This window comes from Cynocephalus volans, chromosome 3 (assembly GCF_027409185.1).
Source record: "Cynocephalus volans isolate mCynVol1 chromosome 3, mCynVol1.pri, whole genome shotgun sequence".
Classification (NCBI taxonomy): Eukaryota; Metazoa; Chordata; class Mammalia; order Dermoptera; family Cynocephalidae; genus Cynocephalus; species Cynocephalus volans.
Window position 1 is genome coordinate 93269135 of NC_084462.1, and position 22046 is coordinate 93291180.

Sequence of the window (22046 nt, forward strand, 5' to 3'; positions counted from 1 at the left end):
TCACAAGAATATTCATTTTACTTGATATATAATATAACAACTTTCAAAAGTTTTAAAGTTTGAGAATTCCAGTCTAGATGGCAGAATAGACAGTCCCCAGCATCACTTTCTCCCACAAATCAACCAATTTACAACTACAAAATAGCGACAACAGCCAAGCTGGGGCCACTAGAGCTCAAGGGAAGAGGCGAGACCTATGGAGTGCATGAAGGCGGGAGAAGCCACAATGAGAGAGAAGCCACAAAGAAAGAAAGAAAAAAACCTCTCTGACCGTTTCAAGCCCCAGCCGCTTCCAGGCTGGAGATGCTGAGCACACAGAGCAGGAGCAGGCAAAAGCCGCAGCTGTGCCCTTCAGATGAAGTTGCTTGGAGGCAGCAGGGGAGAAGAGGACCTTGGTGGCCCCCAGGCCAGCAATACCACTAATACAGTTCCCGTGGACCCACATAGGAGCGAGTTGCCACAACAACTGAAAAAAAGGAGCCACTCGGAGGCCGGTGAGTCATTACAAGGAACCGGCGCATGGCCTGTCCCATGGGAAGTGTTTGGAGCACAAGGTGGGAGAGACAGGCCCACCAGGAGAACACTGGGGCACAGCAAGGACAGCCAACCCACCCCCAATCAGCAAAGGACCTCAGAGGAGACTGGTCAGGAATATAAAATTGCATGGGGTGCAGTTTGATGAAAAGACTGAGGTCCAGACCAGAGTTTCTACACAATCCCAGTGCACCAGATTTCACTAGACCCAGAAGCACCTATAAAGTCAACCATTAAAACCTGAGCTGCACAAAAAGCCTTCCCTAGGGAATCAGCAGAAAAGTAGCAATTTAGCTAAACTGCACAGCTCAAGTACTGGTCCTCACAGGAAGTTCCTCAATTTTAGAAGTAAGCAAAGGACAACATACTTAGTTCCAGGCAGAGTTTAAGTGGTGGAAACAGCAAATAATCCAACACAGAACAGAAAGAAAAAACAATGTACCCACGACAAGAGACAAAGTTTGATATTAACTAGAAAAGGTCTCATTTCACCAAAGAACACCTATAACACCTAGAAGGACTGGAAGTCCCCTGGGCTACCAAGTCAAAAAGAGGGGCGGGCCAGGGGCCTCAGCAATGCCCCCCCCCACCCACAACCAGTCCCAAGGGTGAGGGACCAAGGCCTCAGCCACACCCCTCAACACGTGCAACCAGCTCAGACACCAAGCTGCAGCAAGAAGGAACCACCAAGATGCAGCAAGAAGGGCCCCGGGTTTCCAAGCTGGGGTGGTGGGGGGGCGAGGGCTTTTGTCACACCCCCCTGACATCTGCGCCCAGCCCAGCAATGACCAAGCCATGGCTGGAAGCCCCCCAGTCTCCCCTGTGGGAATGAGGGGGGTGACACAGGCCTCAATCCCACCCTTCTTCTTTCCTCCTTCTTCCACCCTATTTCTTTCCCCTCTCCCTTCTCCCTCTCCCTCCCAACTGCTCCACAACAACATCCTAGAATGTAAAAAAAAAATATGATTATTTTCTTTAAAAAAAGTTTTAAAGTTTGAGTTGAACATCACTTAATGTTTTTTCAAAATCTTTCAGAAGAGACCTCTAACTCTTTATCAAGAAAAGAATTGTCTGAATCATTTAAAGTCAAATCTGAAGTAATTAATGCTTATCAGCTCCCATAGAATGACACAGTATCCTGTGCAGTATCCTACCCAGGACTCAGAGCTGTGGTCACTGTCCTTTAGGAGCCAGTATACAAGAACACTAAAAACTTAAAAGTGTACCAAAACATGATTCAAATTTAGGCTTACCACTCCATTTAAAAATTAAACCAAGGCCTTGGATAAGCCAGGACTATGTACACAAAGAACCACTGTGTCTCAATTCTTGACTTACACAAATTTCACCTAATTGTAAAATGTAACTACAAATGGGTTCTCTTTTCTACCTCAAGGTAACTTCAACAGGCACAGGCAGATTCATACTGATCTGAAGCAGCACTATGGGTGGCAAAATGATTATGATAAATACCACCTCAATCTCTAAAGAACATGTAAAAAATTTTTATTTTGATATAGATTCACAGGAAATTGCAAAAATAGCAAAGAGAGGTTCCACGTACACTTCACACAGTTTCCCCCAATGAGTAAATCTTGTATTACTGCAGTACAACATCAAAACCAGGAAACTGACATTGGTACAATATCATTTTATCATATGTGAAGATTCGTGTAACCACCATCACAATCAAGATACAGAACTATTCCATCATCACAAAGATCACCCTCACGCTGTCCTTCCTAGTCACACCCATACCCATTCCTCTACCATCCAATGTCAAACTACTGGAGGGGAGAGTATAAAACAAGAAAACATGAGAGCAGTCTCAAGGAATCAGTAAGCAAGGTAGTTTCTAAAGCAGTATAATTGCTATAGAAATTCAGAGATCAAGGAAAGCTTCATGGAAGGAATTATATCTGAATTAGGCATTGAAGGCCAGGTAAAACATTAAATAGGTGGAAAAAGGCATTTCAGATAGAGATGACATAAAAAAAAAAAAGATACAGAGGCAAGAAAGTATGGGGTATACATGAAGTCTCCACCGAAGTTCTATTTGACTAAGCATACGATACAGGGGAAAGAATAGTAGAAAAGGATAGACAGAGACCACGAAGGGCCCTTCAGCCCAAGGTAGAGTCTATTCTTCAATCTGAGAGCCAGTGACTTTCTAATTTAAAATGAAAGTTGCTCCATAAACAAATAACAGATGAAAGTAGAATAGCTGTAGTTGAAGCAGGAGTAGGAGCCCAGGGTCCCTCTTTCTTTTCCCCTAGAGTCCTGGGGGCTTTAAAGAATGAAGTTTAAAATATAATGCTGATATTCAATGATCAAAAAGGAATGAAATACTAGTACATGATACATGGATGAGCTTCGAAAACATTATAAGTGAAATAAGCTAAGTGAAAGAAGCCAATTGCAAAAAAAAAAAAAAAAAAAAAATGCTTGTCTGATTCCATTTATGTGAAATGTACAGAACAGGCAAATCCACAGAGACAGAAAGTAAATTAGTGGTTTCCAGGGGATGGGGGGAGGAGGGAATGAGGAGTGACTTCTAAATGTGCACAGGGTCTCTTGTTGGGGTGATAAAAATATTCTGGAATTAGTGGTGATGGTTGCCCTACACTGTGAATACACTAAAAACCACTGAATTGTACACTTTATAAGGGTGAATTTTATGGTATGATTTATATCTCAAATTTTAAAATGAAAAACATAAAAATACTAAGGTTATTATGGGGGCACCATACAGAAAACTGGGGATAAAACAATGAACAAACATTATGCACTCAAGAAGCTTATAATTTAGGAGAGGCAGTCAAGTAAATAGGCAATTATAATATAGTAAATGTATCATTGGGTTCTATAGACATGGTGGGAGAACTTAGCAGAAGCACTTTAATCCATTCTTGGGGGAGTGAGTACAGGCTTCTGGAGATGATGATGATGGTTGAAATGAGTCCTGCAGGAAGAGTAGTGTTTAGCCAGGTGGTAGTAGGGAGAGGGTAAGGAAGAAAGATACTCAAGGCACGTGTCAAAACTCAGAGGTACCCCATATGGGCCAGTTGTCAAAAAAAAAAAAAAAAAAAATTAGAAGTGAAAAACACTGAACATTCTAGGAATTTCAAGCAGTTCCACGTAGCTGGAACAGAGAATTAGGGGAAAGTGGTAAGAAATATGGCTAGAAAGGCAAGCAAGGTCCATATTATGAAGGGTCTTGCCAAGGAATATGGATATATCTTGTAGGCTATGGTCAACCTTTAAAAGCAAGGTAGTGAAATCCAATTTGCAATTGTGAAAAGTCAATCTGGCTACAGTGTGAAGAATACACCAGAGGGGGCAAGACTAGAAGAAGGAAGACCAGGTAGAAGACTGCTGCCATATTATAAGTGAGACAAAATGTTGGTCTAAGCCATGGGTGGGCAAACTATGGCCTGTGAGCCTGTTTTTTTAAGGATGGCAAGCTAAAGTTACATTTTTTAAATGGTTAGGGGAAAAAAACAAAAGATTCTGTAATACATGAATTATATGAAATATAAATTTCAGTGTCTATAAACAAAGTTTTATGGGAAAACAACCACACTGACTTGTTTACATATTGTCTATAGCTGGTTTGGAGCTATAGTGCTTATGACAGCTATACGGCCTGCAAAGCCTAAAGTATTTACTATCTGGTCTTTCATAGAAAAAGTCTGCCAACTCCTGGTCTAAACTAATAGTTTGAGAACAGAGAAGTAAATATATGTGACAGATATTAAATGGGAAGAATGAATAGTCTTGCAAGTTGACTAGGTACAGGGGGGTAAAAGAAGAAACATCAAGGATGATGTTTGGATTTCTAAATAGTGGAACTAAATGAATAAGGATACAATTCTCTGTAATAGCGAAATCCAGGAAGAGAAACTGATCTGCGGTGGGGGAAAGAAGTGGAGAAATGATTTTTTCAGATTTGAATTTGAACTTTTTTGACATACCCAAAAAGAGATCTTCAGTAGGCAACTGGACATACAGGTCTGGAGCTTGAATGATGATTTCAGAGTCACTAGCATACAAATGGTAATCAAAGCCATGGGAATGAGATCACTGAGGGAAAGCTGCAGGGGCAGCAGAAAAAACTGACACCAACAACTATTTAATCAGTTGATCACTAAGAACTGTTCTCTAATAACCTCCAATTAGCCTATGTTCACTTTCCCATGTCCTTTATTTTTATGATCAAATTTCTTTTTGTATGTTTCCCCTCCAAAGAATTTACCAATCCTTTATTCTTCTTTTCAACAAGTTTGCATTACTTTGGTTTTTTATCCATTTTTATGATGTTATGCCAACTTCTCTGTACTCTATTTTAAACCTGCTTCTGAAATTGCTAGAGGGATGCTATTCTTGAATACTAAGCTATAAGTGGCCTCAGCTTCCCTAGACTGTCTCTTTTATAGCCTTATACTTAAAAAAATGTTTAATGAAGGAGGGGAAATTCAATCTACAGACTACAAAAATATTAAAGGATTATATGGGTAGTATTGCTTTATTCTTCTTATCACTTTAGTTTTCTCTTCAATCTTCCTTATTAAGAATAGAGATGTTGGTTTTAAAGGCTTATATACAAGGGTACTTCAAAAGGTTCATGGAAAAATAGAATTAAAAGATAATACAAAGGGCTGAGCCCGTGGCGCACTCGGGAGAGTGCGGTGCTGGGAGCGCGGCGATGCTCCCGCTGCGGGTTCGGATCCATATAGGAATGGCCAGTGCACTCACTGGCTGAGTGCTGGTCACGAAAAAGACAAAAAAAAAAAAAAAAGATAATACAAATCTTTCCAAAAACACTTTGAAGTACCCTCACATAAAGTCCTCACATTTCAAAAACTGCTCTGGAACAATATATTTTATATGGTGTTACAGAGGAAAATCAGGGCTGGCCAATTAGTTCAGCTGGTGAAGCATGGCGCTGACAACACCAAGGTCAAGGATTTGGTTCCACATACTAGCCAGCCACCCAACTAAAAAAAAAGAGAGAGAGAAAAGTCATATCTTATCTAAATAAAAGCCTTTTCTTAATCCAAGCATACTAAATATATTTCCCACCCCATTCCTTTGCCATGTCTGGTGATTTTTCAGTTAGCTTCTCACATCCCATTTATGGCATATTGTTCCCTTGGCATCTCACATTCTCTATTATTCCTGTCAATCTTTCCAGCAGGATTCTCGCAAAGATCTTAAATTCAGTGTTTAGTTCCCAATTTCTCTCACTTCTTAACACTAGTTTCATCTCACCTTCCATATGCCTTTGAACAGAGGTGCCAAGGATTTGCTCAATGATCTTACAGAGCCCAACTGCCAGGCCATTAAACCCAGAAGTTCCCTTCCCTCCGAGAAGTTCCCTTCCCTCTAAGAAACTCCCTTCCCTCTCAGCAATTTTATTATTTTGCTAACTTTTTTTTCTTTTTCTTTTTTCTGACAGCTGTCCAGTACAGGGAATATTTTGCTCACTTTTAGAACCTAGATGTCTGCTGCTAAATTATTTGCTCTTCTTTTTGAGGCTACATTATTACAGCCATATGACTCCCTTCTCTCCAAACGAATACCTCACCCCCAAAATTCTTACCTACCTCCTAAAACAGCTTGATAAAAAATACCTCCAACATTCAATATTGCCCTTTTAAGGAAATCTGAATGTGTTTTCACCTACTATAATATTCCCTTGTATTCTTCTTGCAAAATCTAAGAACTGTGAAGCAATGACTTAATTTTGGCCCTAATTTTATGTTCTCTACCATGTTGAGGCTGTTTATAAAGACTTCTCTAATTTGGTTTTTAATCTTTAATATTTGTTCCAATTTTTTCAACTTTTTTTCTTTTCTTTTATGCTTTTCATTAATCATTTCTGCATATAGAGAGGTCTCTTTAGCTCTTTAACTCCTTTGGCTTTAACCCTTCCTGTGAGAGCCTTCACTTCTTTTAATACCTCCACCATTCCATCACCTTCAAAAGGAAGCTTAATTTCCCTTTTAATTATTCCTCATCATAGTTTTAATTTCTTTGTGTTCTAACAGAAATTTGCTTATCCTCCAAATGACTCTGCCAAAACTTCCCAGCTGTTGGGAAATTAATTTGAGTTTTTACTACTGCATGATTATTACCACACTTTGCCATATATACTCTTCTGTTGAACTGGCAATGCTACAGGAATACCCTTGAACAACTGCAGGGGTTAGGGGTGCTGAACTGTCCCACAGTACAAAGTTCACATATAACTTTCCTCCAGTTGCAGCTATGCCAGGAACCCAAGTATGTGAAAAGTTAGCCCTCTGAATACCTGGTTCCACATCTGTGGTTCTGTATCCACAGGTTCCACATCTGCAGATTCAACCGACCTCACATCAAAAAAAAAAAAAAAAAAAATCCATGTATAAGTGGACCCATGCAGTTCAAACTCATGTTGTTAAAGGGTGTGTAGTACTTACGCTTTTTTCTAAGTATATTACAGACAAGTAACAGTACAAAAACTCTAAGAAGTATTATTTGATGCTACTGTACAAAAAGCATTCTTATTGTCTCATTTTTTTGGTTACTTTCAGACTTCTTCCAAGGTATCTTTATTTATAATATGTAAAGAAAAGAAAAAACCAAATAATTAATTATTTTCTCTTTCAAATTTCTTTGGGGATGAGAGATAGGTGTGTGTAAAGAAAGAGAAAGAAAGATGGATAGATACACTCACAAACACAGCCCATCCCTTGCCTAATTTACATCTATGGTCAGATAGACTCCAACCCAGATTTCAATGTATCCTTCAAAAATGTGCAATGCTTAAAACAGCTAGCTCCAGAGTCTACTAGGAAGAGACTCATGTTCAGTCCTTCCAAAACCTTTTTTAATCACATGCAGTCCTATTTCCAATAAGAATGTCACCTTGTTTCTTTTCTATCCCCAATGTTTACCAGAAATGAGAATTCCATGAGAACAGGAACTGTCTCTCACATTCATACCTGCCTGTCCAATGTCTGGCATACTACATAACACCCATAAACACTGAATAAATGTTTGTGGAATAACTCCTCTGTCTTCTGTGTCCCACACTCTTTGTACTACATATTGTCCTACCTTAAATTATATCTTATCCATATTTGTATAATTTTATATTCTTCAAGTTCTTTTGAAGTTCGCTCATTTATTTCTCCTTGTTATCACCTTCATTGCCTTAGGCTTTATGTTACTTCTCCCTTTCTGTAATACTGTTTCTCTGGGATTTGGAGTTAATCTATGATGGGCCAATTACCATTGCTGTCTTTGGCCTTTTCCATATTAGTCTCTTACACTGTGTTTACTCTCTGTCCTGAGACCTCTTCTCGTCTCTCTTCTTAAGTATATACTCTTTTATCTCTTTTTCTCAGCAAGAATTACCTTCTGATATTTTCCTGTAGCACTTCTTGTTCATCCTCAGATACGCCATCTATTTTCCTCTAATCTTTCTTCCCCCAATACCTAAAACTTCATCTTTATTTTTCTACCAGCTCTTTCTGAAGGTCTTTTAATGCTTTCCTTATCCCATGTGCCTTCTCTAATTAACTTTGGCCACTGTTACCACCTCAGTTGCTCTGCTTTTCTTTTCATTTGGGGACCCTGAAAATGGCTCTGCTGTGCCTGCTTTACTTTCATTATGGCCTGTTCTTGAGCAATCAGCACAACTATGACCATTTATTCCAAGGGTTATATACAACTGGATTTTTACAGATGTTATTTCTGTCTTTTTCTCCACACCAGAAACATTTTTCTTGACTACATTTCATACTCAGATGATTTCTAGAGACAATTCTACCTTCTGTAACATAACTGCCAAACCTGACTGATGCTCAGAATCACCTGGGAGATTTTAAAAAACACATACTCTTTCCTCCTCACCCCCTAGTGTGATTCAGTAGTCTGGTAATGGCCCAGGAATCTTTATTTTAAAAAGCTCAGGTGATTCTGATAAGCAGCTAGGTTTAGCGATCACTCATATAGTATGTCTTTGGCTAGCACCTATCCAGCTGGATCAAAATGGAATACTGTTAATAATAACTAATGGGTATTAAATGCTTATTTTGTAACAGGTCCTGTGCTAAGTGCTTTACAAGAAATATCTCATTTAATCCTTACAATTGCCCTAGGAGGTAAGCACAGTTATCTCCATTTCACAGATCGGGAAACTGTGCCCTAGGTCATATACCTACAGCATGTTCTGGATACTCTCCCAAGCAGTCCCAGTGTAATCTGTGCCCATGACTACTGTGTATATACTAAAACTGGTACGTGATTAACTTTTTTTTTCTCACTCCTTTTACATTTCACAGCATTCTAAACACACCTGCAACTTTTACTTGATCTGTTAAAGAATTACTGTGTCTCTTGAAGCAAGTTTTAGTATATGCTATATCCAGTTACATTTTTAAAGAGAATAAAAAAGGTCTTTGGTCTTGGTTGACAATAAAGAATACCACAAAGTTTTTTCATTCACTCATTCATCTTATTAAAAAAATGTATTTTATTGTGGTGCTCATTTATTATTTATTCAATCAGTCATTTATAAAGCATTTTCTGAGTACCCATTATGTGGTAGGCCTGGGGATACAAAGTATTTGGTATCCATTCATTCCATCAGCCAGTCACAAGGAAACATTTGTTGAACACATACTAAGTAACAGACATTGTGCAAGGCCTAAAGGTATAGCAAAATACAAGAAAAAAGAAAGAGTCCTGGTTAAAGGATACACATTTTGGAGTCATCAGAGTAAAAAATGTAACTAAAGTTTTATGAGTGAACATGTTTACTTAGAAGAGACTAGAATACAAAGAGAAGAGGATCTCAGAAAACTATGAACTATAATTCTTAATGATGAATAGAGGTAAAGCCAGCAAAGCAGACTAAGAAGTAAACTGAGAGATAGAATCTGGTGCCATGGAAACAAAGAGCATACAGTGCTGAGAAAAAGATACTGAGATATCAGTAGTAAGAGAAAATGCAGATGTGAACAAAGAACTCTCTTTTCAAGAAATTTGACTGGAAGGGAAAAGGACGACTCAAAAGTTTTTTTGTTTTTTGGGTTTTGTTAAGAGAGAACAGCTACATTACTATATATAATTTATTAGCTTAATAGTTTAGTCCCTCAATATTTAGCAAATTTGTTTAAAAATTACTACTCCCATTGGTTTATAATGACATTAATATAAATGCATAATTTCAAAGTCAACATTCCTTTCACTGTAAACATAAAACTTCTTAAAAGGTAGTTGTGGGCTAGGGGACAGTAATAACTGGATACTGGGATAGCACTGTTGAAAGCCAAAGAGACTAGCAGGCTTGGAAAGGCATAAACTCTCTATATATACTTTCAGTATGCTACTATTTCCCACATTTTTGCTATTACATACGTATCTCATAATGTGGTATAAATCATTCCCTTAAATTTGAAAAAGACAGTCAAGATGAATACATTTTCATCTTCACTTCAAAATAAACCTTTTAAATGAAAAAGAAGTTCCTCGTGTTTGTTACATCTGTTCAAAAGATGGATTTAAATATTTTCTTCACTACATGTACAATTTTTTCACCGTATCTTAGTGCCTCATTACATTCAGTTTGGCAATAAGACCTCCAGTGCTTTACTTAAAAATGCATTCAATAGATTATAAGATAGTTAAATCTGCGCTTGAATCCTTCGTAAGACACTGAATTATAACACAGTCCAAAAAACGTATGACCATTCATCAACACCTCTGGAACCTGTGAATTATTGAAAATAATCTTACATGTGCATATAATTCAAACATAAACTTTGTGGGGAGGGAGTGTAAAAAACTTCAACTCTAATGCTGCCCAGATGGTTACATGAAAAGATTAATATTACTAACAGGAAAAGTCAAACTATTTTAAGGACTATTTTCTATGTCATTACAACAATTTTGCAAAACAAAGATAAGCAAGAGCCTGTGCTAATACATTTTTCCTGCAGTGTAATATAATTGCAAATATGAGGTATAATCTGTAAGCAACTAATACAAATATAAATAGGTATAAGCTACAACTAAATCAGAGTCTGGTCAAAAGCTCCCCAGCTAAAGTAGTTCGGGGAGAGGATTAAGGGAAACAGGAAGGTGGGGACAGGGCAGGTTTCCAGTGGGAACTTCATTTACATGCCTTATCATTATCATCATCTTGTATGCAATCATCCACTGTTGCAGAAAGGTAAATCCTTTTCAAGTATGCTAGCATATAATATATTTTATGTAACACAGTAAGATTACTTAAGTATTACTAATGCTTCATTTGCATTTATATTTGGATATATACATACTCCTATATGCAAACCAAAAACTATAAACAGAATTTTAAAATATTTTTATCTTATTTCGGCAAAGTTAAGATGGAACTATGCACTATAGAACTTTCTAGAACATCTATACTTAGGGGTAAAACCAAAGAAAAACATTACTACTTTTTTTTTTTTTTACTATCTTTAGTAAATGGCTTGTGTGAAACCTCAAGCTCACTCATCTTTTTATAGATGGGTTTATTTGATGAGGATTGTGATCTAATGATTGTTTGGCAGCAATTTACCAAACTGTAAATTCTTTTATTAACAAGTATATTCGTCAATTTCTGTTGCTTATAACAAAACATCTGAAACTGGGTAATTTGTAAGAAAACAAATTTATTGCCTACAGTTTTGGAGGCTGGGAAGTTCAAAGTCCAGGGAACACATCTGGTGAGAGCTTCCTTTGGTGGTGACTTCAGTGACACTGGGTATCACATTGCAAAATGACAGAGCAGAGAGAGACCTTCCTCATTCACTCTCTTTAAAGCCACCAGAACTACTCCCATTATTCCAAGGAAGGATCAATCCGTTCACGAGAGTGCAGTCCTCACAATCCAATCACCTCTCCAAGGCCCCACCTTCTGACTACCGCAATAGGATTTCCTACCCTCTTAACACTGTCACAGTGGGGACCAAGCCTCCAAAACATTAAACTTTGGGGGACACATTCAATTCATAATAACAGGCATTATAAACAGTTAACACTAATCTTACTTGAAAACCATGAGTGCCATACCAGTGAATATACAGCTCATGAATAACTTAAATATTTCCTATTTTAAAAGGCAACACATAGCATACAAAAACATATACTAAACAAAGAAGCTATAATATGGATACATGATTAATGTATCTAAAATGATATACATACAGTACATAATTAATGTTAATTATGTGATTTTTTTTCTATATGATTCCTTCATACTTTACTTTCTCCAGAAACTGAATTCTGAACTTCCTCTTCTAAAACTGGTACAATCATCCACATTTTTCTTACCGTGGTCCTTATTTCTTTTACTCTTTTCTTGTATATCTTTTTGCAAACTGCTTGAAATTTATTGTGGAAAGAATTAAATACCCAACATAACAAACTTTTTCCTTTTATTAATTCCTTCTTGGGACAGAAGCTTTTTTTCCTTTTTGTATATTTTACTTTCAAAAATTTTGAAATAGCAAAATGTTAAAGGTAGTACATTCTTGGTAAAAATAAATATAGTTTGTGAAAAAAATAAAAATAAAAAAATAAAATTGGTACAATTGGGTTATCTTTGGACATCAAATTATATTTCCTCACAAATTTATACAGTGATGATACAAAAATGTTTCATTTTCATATTTATCAAATATCTGCCAGTGATGAAAATAAGCATGTGAAAATATTCTGTAAATCCTACAGCATACTGATCCTAGTTGTGCTATAGCTGATTCCTTTATGCTATCCCTGCTGGGAAAATATTGCTATTCAGAAGACATACAGCACCATCAAGTATGTGTCTAGTATAGTCTATAGCAGGACACTCTATTGGAGTTTCATGAGCTGCACAAAGAAAAATCCGTTGTTTAGTTGCTGTCATTTGCGTACAAGTATATGGATGGCATTCACTCTGAAGATTGAAGAAAATCCATTTAGCTGAAGGCAAAATTGCCTTAAACGTTCATGCTTCCATACACATTTGTCTTGGCCTTCAGGTGGTTCAAGAATTTTGTCAATATTGCAGCAATCTACTCTTATATTCTGTTGAATATACTGCTGAACAGCTAATGTACTGTCCATTTCATCATAGGATTCATCAGGCCAGTTACAGAAATCCTGTGCCTTGGTGCCTGGTCTGTTCCACCTCAGCACTGCTGTCCCCTCCACCATGACCATAGTGCCAGAGTCTCTCAAGTATTTTTTAGATGCTGAAGAGCAAGTATAGACACAGAGACTGAATGAATGTAAGTGGAAGACTGAATTAACACTAGCACAAGGTCTTTGCAAAGGTGGAGGAGATGGGATCTGGAGAACAAGTGGAGAGGCTGGCCCTGGAGAAAGCTTGAACCTTCTTTTATTCTAACAAAGAGGAAAGACAGATGGGTACAGATGTAGGTAGACCAGCAGATTTGGTAGTAAAAGTTGTATCAGTCCAATTCTTGGTCAAGCAAGAGACAAGATCACCTATTGAGCTTGAGGAAGGTGAAAAGGAGCTTAAATGGGGGAGGGGAGGGTCTGAGGAGGGCAGAAATATGAAAGTTATTGGAAAGGATGTGTTGCCTGGAGAAATGTAATTTATAAGGGGCCGCTGAAAACTCAGTTGAGTTTGCTGATCATAAATTTCTACAAGTCTGGTTATATAATTTTCTCCAGCTGTGCTTGAAATAGGCATGTAAAATAGAATATAATGGCAAGAAATTAAAATGAAACAATGGACCACGGAATCTTAGCTGGGTAGGGAGGAAAGTAAAGAACAAATACAGCTGCTAGAAAGGACAAAGTGAAGGATTAGAGGTCCAGATGACACTGAAGAACAAATATAGTTTGTTCAGCAGTTCTAATATCTTTTTTGATGTATTCTCCCAAGAATATGCAATCAATACTGCACAAAGAGTTGCAGGTAAGGAGAGACTGGTTATGTAGAAAACCAATAGCATAGTACTTAAAAGGATAGGCTCTATGGTCAGATTGCCTGGATCTGAGTTTTGAATCCACCGCTTACTAGTTCTATTACCTTGGACATATGGCCTAACTTCTCTGTGCTTCAGTTTCTTTATCTATAAAGTGAGATTATCTGACTCATAGGGTTGTTAAAGAATTACATCTGAGGTAACAAAGTGTTTGTAATACTGCCCAGCACATAGTAAGGGTTCAATAAACATTAGTTATTATTATTATGTAAAATGGTAGAATGTCTTTTTACTGTTTCCAATATGTAGCATGGTAGACTCCAAAAGTGGCCTTTTTGGCTAAAACAAAACATTGAGAATCTCACAGAATTTCCCAATGTCTTACTTCTTACTTTATTCCCAATTAATTACTTTTTTTAATTGAGATATATTTGAGAATTAAACATAGTACATATTCAAGGTATACAATTTGATATATATATTACATTGCAAAATAATTACCTCAAACTAACATACCATCACCTCAGATAGTTATTACTTTGTGTGTTTGGGGTGGTGGGGTGGGTGAGAACACAAGATCTACTCTCTTAGCAAATTTCAAATACACAATATTAATTATAGACACATTGTTGTACATTAGATCTCCAGAACCTAATTCCTCTTGCATTACTGAAACTTTGTACCCATTCACCTACATCTCCCTATTTCCCCTTCCCTTCTAGCCCCTGGTAATCATCTTTTGGATATATACCCAGAAGTGGGATTGCTGGATCATAAGGTAGTTCTACTTTTTTTTTTTTTTTTTTTTAAGGAAACTCCATACTGTTTTCCACAGTGGCTATACCAATTTACATTCCCACCAACAAAGCACAAGGATTCCCCTTTCTCCACATCTTTGTCAACATTTGTTATCTTTCATCTTTCTGCCAATCACCATTCTAACAAATATGAGGTAATATCTCATTGTAATTTTGATTTGCATTTCCCTGATGACTAGTGATGTTGAGCACTTGTTCATATACCTGTTGACCATTCGTATGTTTTCTTTTGAGAAATGTCTATTCAGGTCCTTTGCCCATTTTTTAAATGGGTTGTTTTTGCTATCAAATCATACAAGTTCCTTATATATTTTGGATATTAACCCCTTATCAAATATGTGGTTTGCAAATATTTTCTCCCATTCTGTAGGTTGACTTTTCACTCTGTTGATTGTTTTCTTTCCTATACAAAAGCTTTTCAGTTTGATGTAATCTCATTTGTCTGTTTTTGTTTTTGTGGCCTGTGCTTTTTTTTTTTTTTTTTTTTTTTTTTTTTTAAAAGATGACCGGTAAGGGGATCTTAACCCTTGACTTGGTGTGGTCAGCACCACGCTCACCCAGTGAGCGAACCGGCCATCCGTATATGGGATCCGAACCCGGGGCCTTGGTGTTATTAGCACCGCACTCTCCCGAGTGAGCCACGGGCCGGCCCCTGGCCTGTGCTTTTGATGTCATACAAACCAATGTAATGAAGCTTTTCCCACATATTTTCTTCTATTAGTTTCTTAGTTTTGGATTTTATATTTAAGTCTTTAATCCATTTTGAGTTGATTTTTATATACGGTATGAGATAGGGTAAAATCCTCTGCATGTGGATATCCAGTTTGCCCAAGACCATTTATTGAAGAGACTATCCTTTCTTCATTTTGTGTTCATAGCACCCTTGTCAAAGATCAGCTGACTATAGAAATGTGGATTTATTTCTGGGCTCTCTATTCTTCTATTAATAACAATATTAATTCTTCCAATCCATGAACATGGAATATCTTCCCATTCATCTGTATCTTAATTTTATTCATTAATGTTTTATAATTTTCAGTGTACAGATCTTTCACTTCTTTGGTTACATTTATTCCTAAGTATTTTATTCTCATTGTGAATGAGATTATTTTCTTAATTTCCTTTTCTGATAGCTCATTGTTTGTGAATAGAAACACAATTTATATCTTGGTCTCATACTCTGCAACTCTGCCAAATTTATTAGTTCTAACAGTTTTTTATTGTTGTTGTTGAGTCCCAATTCCTTTTTGATAGCTGAGAGCTAATTGTCTTATAAGTAAGTACATTTTGAATTATTTTCTCCTAAATGCCTCCACTGAAGCTTCATTATATCCCCCAACACTGAGTTAACGATTTTATCCCTTAAAGAATGTCATCTATACACTGTGAACTTTTTCTAAATCATTCCTAAAAATGATAATAATATGACTGCCTTGGATTGAATGTCCCCCTAAAACTTAATTCCCACTGTAACTGTTGAGGGTGGAAATCCTCTTATGGTAATTGAAAGGTGAGGCCTTGAAGAGCTGATTAGATTGTAGAACCAAGCCACAGTGAATGGATTAATAATGGTGGTCAGGAGTGTGGTTCTGAGAGCTTTAAAAGGAGAGCATGTGAGAGTCTCCTTCTCTGTTCCACCATTTTCTGCCATGTGAGACCCCTGCATTGCTGTAAAGCTACCACCAAAGAAGACCCTCACCAGATGTGTTCCCGAGACTTTGAACTTCTCAGCCTCTGAAACTGTAAGCGATAAATTTCATTTTCTTATAAATCGCCCCTTTCCAAGTATTTCAATATAAGCAACAGAAACAGACTAATACAATAACTAATCCCCAAACTGACCCCTACATTTCCCACTATGTATAATTCTCCATCTAAAAAAAAAATAATCATTTGTATAGCAGAAAAACTACCAGATTAGATGTTAGAAGACCTAGGTTTTACTTCGTTCCAACATCAAGTACTAGTCATGAGACCAGAGGCAAATCACTTTCAAAAGCTTTAGTTTTCTCATCTATAAAATGGGAACTGTAAGCCCTACCTACCTTACAGTTTAATTATAAAAATCAAATTAACAAGCATTTCAAATGTATTCTCAATTCTTGCTGCCATTATTTTAAATTTAGGCAGGCCCTTAGTTCTTGCCTAAACTGTTACAGTAACTTATTTTCTAACTGATCTTGATTTCAATTTCATTTCTCTGCAATCATCCTCCACCCACATACATACATAATTACCTTTTCAAAATAAATTTTATTATATTGTTCTCATCTTCTTAGAGGGTGAAGTAAAACTCCTTAGTATGACATCTAAGGCTTTTAAGAGTCTTGCTCTAGAGAACCCAGAAATAAATCATCACATACATGGTCAACTGATTTTCAACAAGGATGTCAAAACCATTCAATGGGGAAAGAAGTGTCTTTTCAAAAAATGGTGCTGGGACAAATTGATATCCATGTGCAAAATAATTTAGTTAGACCCTTACTTCACACCATACAGGAAAATTAACTCAAAGACCTAAAACTATAAAAGTCTTAGAAAAAAACATAGGAGAAAATCTTCATGACCTTGGATTTCATAATGGTTTCTTAAATTTGACACCAAACGCACAGGCAACTAAAGAAAAAACAGATAAAATTGAACTTCATTAAAATTAAAAACTTTTGTGCATCAAAGGACATTATCAGCAGAGTGAAAGGACAACCCACAAAATGGGAGATATATGCAAATCATGTATCTGATAAGAGTTGAATATCTAGAATAAACACAGAACTCCTACAGCTCAACAACAAAAAAACAAACAACCCAATTTAAAAATGGGCAAAAAACTTGGACATTTTTCCAAAGGAGATAAAAATGGCCAAGAAGCACATAAGAAGATATTTAGCATCATTAGTCATTAGGGAAATACAAATTGAAACCAAAACTGGATGCCACTTCACACACAACAAAATGTCAACTATTAAAAAAAAGGAAAAGATAATGGGCTGGCTGGTTAGCTCAGGTGGATCACAGGTTTGGATTCCCAGACCAGCCAGCTGCTAAAAAAAAAAGAAAGAGAATATTTCAGAGTCAACAGTGGAAAAAATAGTTTGAAAAAAAGGGAGGGATGGGGATAACATGTTGGCAAGAATGTGGAGAAACTGGATCCCTTGTGCACTGTGAGAATTTACAATGGTGCAGCCACTGTGGAAAGAGTTTGGTGATTACCCAGAAAGTTAAATATAGAATATGACTCAACAATTCCACTCCTAGATATATGTACATCAACATTCCTAGGAGCATTACTCACAATAACCAAAAGGTGGAAACAATTCAAGCATCCATCAACAGACAAATGGATAAACAAAATGTGGCATATACATACAATGGAATATTATTCGGCCATAAAGAGAAATGAAGTTTTGATACATGCTATAGTGTTGGGCCCATTTTTAGGAGCAAACATTATCTGTGAGCCACATGGTGCCTATGGGTGGAGGATGAAGATGGCACCCGCGGGAAGTAAGTAAGGGAGGCGTAACCCAAGATAGCTCAAAAAGGTTTTTAGAGGTCCTCCAGTATTTCCGCACTCGTGAACCCTGCGTGATCGCTATGTTCAACATGTTAGTACAAAATGCATGCCCGCATGATCCTTTAATTGATTGGTTAGTTCATGGAAAGCCCCTATTTGCTTGCTTATAGAAATTGCAGTGTAGGGAGGGGGGGTTTGGTAATGGGTCACAATAATCAACCACATTGTATATCGACAAAATAAAATTAAGGAAAAAAAAAAATTGCAGTGTAACGGCAATAAAGTGGAACTGCCTTGACAGAACCCCTGCTGCGTCTGAGTGTCTCTTTCATGGGGCTGGGTTGGCAGGCAGCAGGCTCACTTTTCCCCGAGATCCCTCGGTCCCAACACCGGGGGTAATCCTGTCGGCTCCTTCTCCTTCTGGGTCTGCAGTAGGACCCCTGGCACGCCCCTGCAGTATAACATGGATGAAGCTTGAAAACATTAAGCTAAGTGAAATAAGCTAGACACAAAAGGACAAATAGTGTATGATTCCACTAAATGAAGTATTTAGAATAGACAAATTCATAAAGACAGAAAGTAGAATAGAGGTTATCTGGGGCTGGAGGGAAAAGGAATGGGAAGTTATTGTTTAATGGGTAGAGTTTTTATCTGGGATGGTGAAAAAGTTCTGGAAATAGTGGTGATGGTTACACAGCACTGGAATGTACTTAATGCCACTGAATTATACACTTAAAAACAGTAAATTTTATGTTAAAACATTAAATTTTATGTTATATATTTTACCACAATAAAATAATAATAATAATAATAAACAGCCTGACCCCAAATACCTTTATCTCAACCACAATTTTCCCCACTTCTCACTGCCATGTATCTTACATTTCATTCTCTTATTCTACTGTTTGATCTTCTGTGAAGGAGCAATGTACTTTCAAGCTTTCCTGGCTTCATTAATGTTCCTTCTGTCCTTACCCCTTTCTAATTTTGTTGATCACCTCTTAAGTGAATCCTGTCTTTTCTGACTTCCTGAAGAAGTTAATCAATTGTTCATTTGTACTCTCAAATCCATTTGAAAGTAGCAATACTGTAGTATATAATCAAGCGTTATGAATTTCTTCTGTATGTGTACTCCCATGAAACTAATCCCAAGGTTTTCTTCTCTTCATTTAAATGCTAAATTGAATCAGAAGAATATTATTTCATTTCCAAATGAACAAATTACTACTCTAGGCCTATTATCATACATTTCAAAGAAAAGATGTATTCTATATATACTAGAAAGATAATGGTTGATAATAGGTGTTCTTACACCGGAATATTTTGATCATGTCTTCCAAAAAAGGTAATCAGACATGTGGATAATATCTGTGGTAGCCCCAGCACATATTTATGCATGGTTTGGTTCAAGCACCAGTGCAAACTGCTGAATCAATCACCAATTATTTACTGAGTTCACACATAGGGACTAGTACCAAATATGTAGTGTTTACAACATTTAGACTAGATTTTTATAGTCAAGAAATTCACAATATATAGTTGGAAGACAAGAAAAAAACAGATCCAACATAAACATGTAGATATGGTCATTCACTCAATAATTATTTATTAACTGGGTACGAATCAGGTACTCAATTACATATGCAGATTAAGAGAGAGGACTCTGCCCTCAAGAATCTTAAATATTTATCAAGTAATTTTATTCCAGAAACTGTGGAATTATAAAGATGAATAGGACATAGCCCTGTCTGGCTCACAAACTAGTTATGAAGAGGCAATTACAAATAAATAATTATAGCAACATGGTAAGTGCTTTAGGCCTTTACAAGATCCAAGATACAGAAGAGACCTGGGAAAGTCAGGGAAGGCTTATAAAGGAGGTGCTGTTTGAAGAGACTTTTAAAAGATAATCAAGGGTTTGCCAAATAAGCAAAAAGGAAGGGAAGGAAAGTGAATGAGGCATAGGCATGAAAGCATGAAACAGCAAGGTACATCTAAAGATGACCGAATGTTAAGAATCTAAGGAATGCAGAATAAAAGAAGAGGCTGAAAGCATAAGCAGAGCTTAGGTCATGAAGGAACGTTATGCCAAGGAATTTGAAACTTATGCTGTAGGCAATAAGGGCATAGATTTCAAATGGAACCAACTAATTTAACTTCATTTGCCCAGTGCAGCTGAAGCAAATTACACAACCAAGAAATGGGTAGAATTATTAATTCATTTTCAACCCTCAAGTGGCAGAGACAATACTGTCCCTAACCTTACTACAATACCCATTCTCCACAATTCCTTTTCTTTTCTTTTTGTTGTTGTTTGTTTGTTTCTTTGGCAGCTGGCTGTTATGGGGATCCTAACTCTTGACCTTGGTGTTATCAGCACCGTGCTCTCTCAAGTGAGCCACCAGCCAGCCCACAACTCCTGTTTTTAATCTAACAATTCTCCTCAAACTTCCAATCTACCCCCTCACTTCATTCCACATCATTCTTAGTAGAAGACCAGGTATCCTACTTCACAAAGAAAGCAGAAGACATTCAAAAAGGAACAACCCCATCAAATCTATAAAACTACCCACATGTGCACTTATCAGTACTTATTTTGCCAGACTTCTCAGCAGCAATTAACACTGATGACTCTTTTCAATACTAAATACTCTTTTCCCTTGTCCTACATGACACCACAGTATCCTATTTTCTCCCTCTCTCTCTTGCTACTCTTATTGGTCATTTAAGCCTACTCCTCCTCTATATACTTTTACATGCTGCAAAGTCTGATTATATATGAGGGTATTTCAGAAAGTTCATGGAGGGCCGGCCCCGTGGCTCACTTGGGTGAGTCTGGTGCTGTTAGTGCTGAGAACGTAGGTTCGGATCCTATATAGGGATGGCCCCATGTAGGGATGGCCCATGCGCTCACTGGCTGAGCGTGGTGTGTACAACACCAAGCCGAGGGTTACAATCCCCTTACAGGTCAAAAAAAAAAAAAAAAAAAAGTTCATGGAAAGATTTGTATTACCTTTTAATTCTATTTTTCCATGAACTTTCTGAAGTACCCTTGTATTCTTCTCATGTCACTCTATAAATTAGGCCATTCCTAGGACTTCAACTACCATAGCAGACTAAATTTGTTCCTAGCCCATCCTTTATTCTGAATTCCAGAAGCATATTTCTAAGTCTGCTTGACATTTCACAGATTCCTCAAACTCAAATCACCTAAAACTGTACTATTCTCAAAACTAACTTCTCTAAGATTTCTATCTCAGGTCATAGCACCACCATCAACTGGGTTGCTCACACCAGTATCAAGGAATTCATTCTTGACTCCCTGCCACACATTAAATGTGTTGCAAAATCTTATTAATTCTATTTCCATTTCTGTGAAAGGACCCAGTGTTTCTCCATCAGGGTGCTACTGGTATTTGGAACAGAACTGTTTGTCATTGTTGGAACTCTCCTCTGTAATACAGACCACCCTAGCATTCCTGGCTCTATGCTTAAATGCCATGAACACTCCCTAGTCATCAGTACTAACAAAATACCCCTGAGGCTAGAATTGGCTAGGTTAAGAATTACACTAGGCTTAGTTGAAGACTCCACTATCTCTTATCTGAACTACTAAAAAAAGGCCAAAAAAAAAAAAAAAGCCCTCAGAGTTATTTTTCCCATATCTACTTTTTCTTCCCTCCAATTAATTCTTATTCTGCAGCCAGAGTACTGTTTTTAAACTTAATTTGGTCAATTAACTCCTCTGCTTAAAACTTTTCAGTGCTCCGCATCTTAGGAGAAAGCATTCAGTCTTTCACCATTAAGTATAATGTTAGCTGTGGTTTCTTCATAGATGCCCCTTGTGAATTTGAGGAAGTTGTCTTTCTACTCTTATTTTGCTAAGAGTTTTTATCATGAATAAGTGTTAAATTTTTTCAAATGTTCTTTCTGTAAGGATATCTCATCTCACTATTCTACTTGACGTTGTACTAGAGGTCCTAGCCAATACAATAAAGCCAAATACAATAAGAAAAATAAAATAAAAAGCATACAGACTGGAAAAGGGGGGGGGAGAGTCTTTATTTGCAGATGACATGATCATGTACACAGAAAATTCTAAGGAATCCACACAAAAAAGCTACTAGTAATGAATATTAATGGCTTTTGTTTTTTAACAGATTCTTTAGAATTCCTAAAAATTCATCAGAACTAGATGCATTCTGGTAGAACTAGTTCCATTAG

The 22046-nt window shown here is 37.0% G+C and overlaps 1 protein-coding gene and 1 pseudogene across 2 annotated transcripts in view; both read right to left on the reverse strand.

Annotated features, from left to right (window-relative positions):
* The window catches only part of GOLM2 (golgi membrane protein 2), a 105307-nt gene that overhangs the window by 71165 nt on the left and 12096 nt on the right, over positions 1-22046 (reverse strand). The window lies entirely within an intron of this gene.
* Positions 11806-12756, reverse strand: LOC134371722 (MOB-like protein phocein; annotated as a pseudogene).